Source organism: Calonectris borealis, chromosome 22 (assembly GCF_964195595.1).
Source record: "Calonectris borealis chromosome 22, bCalBor7.hap1.2, whole genome shotgun sequence".
Lineage (NCBI taxonomy): Eukaryota > Metazoa > Chordata > Aves > Procellariiformes > Procellariidae > Calonectris > Calonectris borealis.
The window spans coordinates 4,226,760-4,232,211 of record NC_134333.1 but is presented as its reverse complement, the minus strand read 5'-3'; the positions used below and the strand labels follow the sequence as shown (position 1 = coordinate 4,232,211).

At 52.7% G+C, this 5,452-nt stretch overlaps 1 pseudogene; it reads left to right on the top strand.

Annotated features, from left to right (window-relative positions):
- The first annotated feature begins 1,753 nt into the window (after positions 1-1,753).
- On the top strand, positions 1,754-2,557 carry LOC142091780 (feather keratin Cos1-1/Cos1-3/Cos2-1-like; annotated as a pseudogene).
- The last annotated feature ends 2,895 nt before the right edge of the window (positions 2,558-5,452 follow it).

The window sequence follows — 5,452 nt, the reverse complement described above, 5'->3', positions numbered from 1 at the left end:
GTGTTATCAACATTATTCTCATACTAAATCCAAAATAGAGCGCTACACCGGCTACTAGGAAGAAAATTAATTCTATCCCAGCCAAAACTAGGACAAAGGTGAGAAAGGTTGTGGGTCGAGATAACGATAGGGGGTTTACTGGCCAATTACCGTCACAAGCAAAACAGACCTCACTTGCGGAAGATTCATTTAAATTATTACCAATGAAAAATAGAACAGGATGGTGAGAAACAGCAAAAAAAAAAACTAAAATACCTTTACTCCATCCCCATCTCACAGTCCCAACTTCCCTCCTTCATTCACTGCTCTTCTATTCCCTCAACCCATAAGCAGCGTGGTGGGATGCAGAATTGGGGGTTGCGGTCAGTACACAACAGTTCATTTCCACACAAAGAGGGACTTGTCCTGATCTGCTCATGAAAAAGCACCAGGGTTTTAGTGATTTGCCCTAAATCACATGTCCCTGCCTTCACAGACACCGTTGCTGGGCACTCAGATTCATTTTTTTATGGGGGACATGGAAGCCCTGGTGCTGGAACACCAAAGGAGTTTGACCCAAAGCTGTTTGACTCCCCCTGTGCCGTGCAGAAAGTCTGTCCTATATCTCACAGCAGAGCAACATCTGCACCCCGGTCCCTTTAGTCCAATACCCATTTGGTGCAAGGTCTCAGCCTCTGCTTCTGCCTCAGCACCAGGCTGATGAGCTCCAGAAGTGCATTTGGATTGTCATGGACATGAGGAGCCTTAGTCCCATCCCAGTCACCAGCAACACTACATCATAAGGGAATACATTCAGGGATGATGGCCCGCATAGGTGGGCAGGCTTTCTTGGCCTTTCTCCCTGTACATAAAGCAAGAAAGGGAGGGCACAGGAGGCAGAGACTGCATTCAGTTCTCTGGGCACCTCTCTGCCAGGCCAAAGGCTCCACCATTCAGCTGTAGATGGGCTCCTTCTGGCAAGGGCAACCTGATACTCTGCGGTGCTCATGGACACACCAGGGCAGAGTCCCCCTGCCATGGCCTGCACATGCCCTCATGATGAGGCTCACCCAAGTACAGACTGACACACGTGTGCTCAGGCGTGCCTGCATGGAACCATGCAAAACTCTGTATGCTCACCTAAAACCAGGAAAACAGCAGCAACTGTGGACTCTGCTGAGGAGATGCTGGGGACCACATTGGCAGAACAGGACTCAAGTACCGCAGGGAAGGACCGGGCCCCAGACATGCTCATGGTGATGCCTGAGGAGCCGCAGAGTCTACACAGAGAGGGATGAGGCAAATGAGCTCAGCAAAATTGTCCTGAAACCACTAGTGTTAGCGTTGCAGCAGTGTCAAACCCTCCCAGCAGAAGCCCACCTGCGTGCAAGAGTGAGCGACCACCAGAGAGAGATGGAGGGAGCAAGAGAAGAGGATATGGCATCTCCTCTCACATGACAGTCCTTGGGCATCTGGACAAGAAGCATGAGAGCGGTGCCCATTTCCTGACAACTTGGCCACAAACAAGCCCACAGGAATGACCCAGGTGCACATCACCTGCCTGCACGGGATGCCATCAGGACTTGAGCTGAGTCTTCTGCCTGCACTGATGTGTTTCTGCCCTGGAAATCCTCGGGCCTCTCATCCCAGCACTTACGGAAGCCTTCATATGGGAAAGCACGTGACATAAGGCAGGAAATGAACAGGTAGGAAAACCAGAAGCAGGAAACCAGAACACAGCCCATACCATTAGCTGGGATGTTTTGCATTTGACATGAGCTGGTCAGAAAATTATTACTTCCACAAAGGGTGCTTCTGGGCCTGAGGCAGTGCAGGACTACTATAAAAGGCAGCCCTGCTCTCTGCTCTCTCATCCACTTCTCTCGCCTCCTTCTCCTTGGGAGTCTGGTGAGTGTGAAGCCTCTTCTCCTCCTCCTTCAAGACCAGGTCTTTCCTCCCTGTGTGTCTCAGCTGACAGGGGCTGTCCTAGCCCAGGGCTGGGAGCTGCTTCTCATGGGAGAGGGAAGGGGAGAGCAGGTCTTCCGCAGAGAGAGGCTGGGACTTAGTGAGGTGTCTCCGGGGCTTTGAGCTGGGCAGCGTATGCTGGGCCAGGAGGTACCTTGACTCCACTGTGATTGGATGCAGTGCTGCTCCCCATGTGTCCTCGTTTTCTGCTTCCCCCTGCCCTCTCTCCCAGGTGCTCCTCTGACCCAGAGACATGTCCTGCTACGAGAAGTGCCAGCCCTGCGAACCCTGCCAGCCCTGTGAACCCTGCCAACCCTGCCAGCCTTGCCAACCCTGCCAGCCCTGTGGCCCGACCCCGCTGGCCAACAGCTGCAATGAGCCCTGTGTCAGGCAGTGCCAGAGCTCCACTGTCGTCATCCAGCCCCCTCTCGTGGTGGTGACCCTGCCCGGCCCCATCCTCAGCTCCTACCCACAAAACACCGTTGTGGGATCCTCCACCTCTGCTGCTGTTGGCAGCATCCTCAGCTGTGATGGAGTGCCCATCAACACTCCGTGCTGTGACCTCTCCTGCATTTACAGCCGCTACTGCGGCAACAGATGTCGGCCCTGCTAGACCTGCTGGCAACATCCTTGGGCAAGAACCTCCAAGACCTCAGAACATGGTGCTGGACAGGAGATAGAGTTTCAGGGCATTGTATTTAGAGCTTTGGGACTTTGTTTCCTTCTTCTACTCTCTTCTCTCTCTTCCTTACCTTTCCTGTTGCCACCTCCCAACGCCAGCCTTGTGGGGACATCTTGGCCTCCCTCCCTCTGCAGGGCAGGACACCCTGCAGGAGTTCCACCGCATCTTAGTGGCTGCCCCTCGTGCTCCCTGTGAGCCACCTCCTTTTCTTCTTTAGACTCATTAAAGTTGTGCTGCATTCAAGCCTGGGCCTCCGAGTCCTCCTTCCTTCTGTGGCAACTCTTCCAGTCTGCTGAGGGAAAAAGGGGGAGGAAGGGGAGGGTGGGACTCCCTGCAGTGGATTTTGGTTTGTGCCCTTGCCCTTGGAGCTGAGGAAGACACCACTGGTTGCTCCACAGCTAACGGCCATCAGTGAGAGGATGGCTCCAAAGGATGGCAGGAGTGGGGAATGGAGACACAATAATGCCTGGGGACAGTCCACAGCCTCATCTCTGCTCCCCTCCGTTACCCGATCTAGTGTCCATGGCCAGCACACATGGGACAGGCAGACAAGATGGGTACCTCACACAGTCTGCTTCGAGGAAGCGGAGGGTGGGACTCCCTGCAGTGGATTTTGTCACTTGGGAACATGGTAAATTAATTTCATGTTTTTGTGAATAAAGTGATCGTAATTGCTTCCGAGGAATGTTCAGCTTAGTAGGTGTCCTACCATAGTTTATCTTCCTTGGGCAAAGGCAATGGCTGCTCTCACCCAGTGTTCTCCCCTCTTCCCAATCACACTTGATGAAATCTCCGCTCATGGTCTATATTATAGCTAAGAGGCACCTGGAGCATCTGAAGTAGGCAATTAAGAATGAGGCAATTAAGAAACCAATGCACCCAGGAATTACCACACATACAATGAGGTGCAACGGGAGTCAGCCATTTCATGGAAATGGTCAGTTCCAGCAAAACAGAAATGTTGGTCAGAAATCTGCCAGGTCCTCTGTGCTCTGGTCTACTACCAGGCATGGTCAGACCTTCTTCTGGGGTAAATGGGTTCTGTCAGTCGGCAACAGGGGTTGGTTTGTCCCTCTGACAGCAAGAGAAATAGGAGATTCAACTCACCACAGCTTTCTTCCTTCACTCTTGTCTGGGCAGCTGATTCCTTTGGTCATGTAGTGGGCCACGGCAAAGGAGAACAAGACACCTGTAACTGATCTCATTGCCCTGGGCTTCCCAGACCTCCCCAGGTGGGCACATGGTCCCATGTGCCATTATGTTCTCCATGTATCCTCTTACCCTGGTGGGGATGGGGACACAATAATGGGACCCCCTGGTGGGGATGGGGACACATCCCTGGTGGGGATGGGGACACAATAATGCCTGGGGACAGTCCACAGCCTCATCTCTGCCTTGCGCTCCCCTCCGTTACCCGATCTAGGGTCCATGGCCAGCACAGATGGGCACAGGCAGATGAGATAGGTACCTCATACAGTCCTTCAGTACCTGGCAGGGCCCAGGAGCTCTCCAGATATGCAGGGCTGAGGTAATTCACAAGTTAGGACTGCTATCAGCCACACTCAGGCTACACAATGGAGTCCCCACTCCCTGTCAACCCAACACCCCCATGGGCCACTGCAGCTCCAGGAGAGCACCCAGTGACCAAAGACCCATTTTCTGGCCACCACCCCATTTACAGGCGGATGGTGACTGGGCAGATGGCAACAGTGCACAGAGCATCCCCACAGCGACTTGGGCTCTATGCGGTCCAATGACCCCTGCCTTCTCATGGCTTGTTTCAGGTGTCCATCTTCCTTATCCAAATGACTTGTGGCTTCACTATTAATGTCAACATTTAGGTATGCTTTTCATAAGCATACTTGAAAATTTCTTTTTAGACCTTGGCCTTCAGCCCTGGGCAAACAGGTATCGGTGGTCTCCTGGGTGAGAAAAGGAACTTCTGAAGGCACTGCTGGGGTCAGTATAAAGGCTCAGGCACACAGCACCCTGTGAACCACGTGAGGTTCCCTTCATGCTCTTCCTGCCCATAGTTTGGGGCAAAGACACCATCGTCCCTGGCCATTGGAGATCTCTCCTCCAACAGACCTTGCACATCACTGGGAACCACACGGGCACACCGAAGGGCAGGGCTGTGCGCTCTTCCCATGCTGCGCTCTGCAGGGAACAGGACCAGTCTGGGCAGTTACGCTGGGGGAAGGAGTACTGCTTCTAAGCCCAGGAAGGCACAGCCCCAGCATGGGTCCAAGGCCACGCTCTGCCCTGGGCCCAGGCAATGGACCCCAGGATGGAGCCCTTCAACACACAACAGAGCTATCACCTAGAACACCCAGATGATCAATGCACTCCTCTGGGTACCTGTACCTGCCACCTTAGAGAGAAGTCTAATATGGACCTGCTGACTCACCCTTTGGGGGTTCTCATTTCTCTTGGTTGTAACAAAAGCCTTCTAGAGAAGAAGTTCACATGTTCATGTCCCGCTTTGCTCTTCCCTGCCTGCAGTCTAGGTCTCTTTAGGTGAACAAGTGTAAGAAATGAAGAGGATATTAGCCATGCAGCATGTCATTGTCTTGGCAAAAAATGCTAGTCTCAATTGCAATCAACTCTTTTGGAATGCAGATTTTCATTCACTTGACAGTGGTGCAGTGGAGCAGTTTGCATACGGTGACACCACAATTGCAGGACATCACTGAGAGGATCATAGAACCATAGAATAGTCCAGGTTGGAAGGGAACTTGAAAGACCATCTGGTCCAACCTTTCATGGGAAAGGGAGCCTAGGTGACATTATCCACCACCTTGTCCAATCGCACCTTGAAAACCTCCA